A 689-nucleotide genomic window follows, 5' to 3' on the forward strand; every position below is an offset into this window, starting at 1 on the left:
AGAAAATGTATCGTGCTCCGCCCCCTCCTCCCGCCCTGTGGTGCAAGTGATGTCCCTCTCTCCATAAATGTGCTCAACGGGACCATAATGTTGCAACCACACACACGTTGACGTGCTGTGAGGAAAAAACGAGTTAGTACATTTCAAACATGAAGAAGGTCTTTTTAAAATCAACATGAAGAACCAAAATTCCAAAAGTAACAAACACAAAAAAATTCTTACCGAATAAAGAAAATGTATCGTGCTAAGCACCCTCCTCCCCCCCCTGTGGTGCAAGTGATGTCCCTCTCTCCAAAAATGTACGCGATGGGACCATAATGTTGCAACCACACACATGTTGACCTGCTGTGAGGAAAAAACGAGTTAGTACATTTCAAACATGAAAAAGGTCATTTTAAAATCAACATGAAAAACCAAAATTCCAAAAGTATCAAACACAAAAAAATGCTTACCAGAGAAAGAAATTGTATCGTGCTCCGCACCCTCCTCCCACCCTGTGGTGCAAGTGATGTCCCTCTCTCCAAAAATGTATTCAATGGGACCATAATGTTGCAACCACACACACGTTGACCTGCTGTGAGGAAGAAAAGAGTTAGTACATTTCAAACATGAAAAAGGTCATTTTAAAATCAACATGAAAAACCAAAATGCCAAAAGTATCAAACACAAAATAATGCTTACCGAAGAAA

This window comes from Schistocerca cancellata, unplaced genomic scaffold, assembly GCF_023864275.1.
Source record: "Schistocerca cancellata isolate TAMUIC-IGC-003103 unplaced genomic scaffold, iqSchCanc2.1 HiC_scaffold_1077, whole genome shotgun sequence".
In the NCBI taxonomy this organism is placed as follows: domain Eukaryota; kingdom Metazoa; phylum Arthropoda; class Insecta; order Orthoptera; family Acrididae; genus Schistocerca; species Schistocerca cancellata.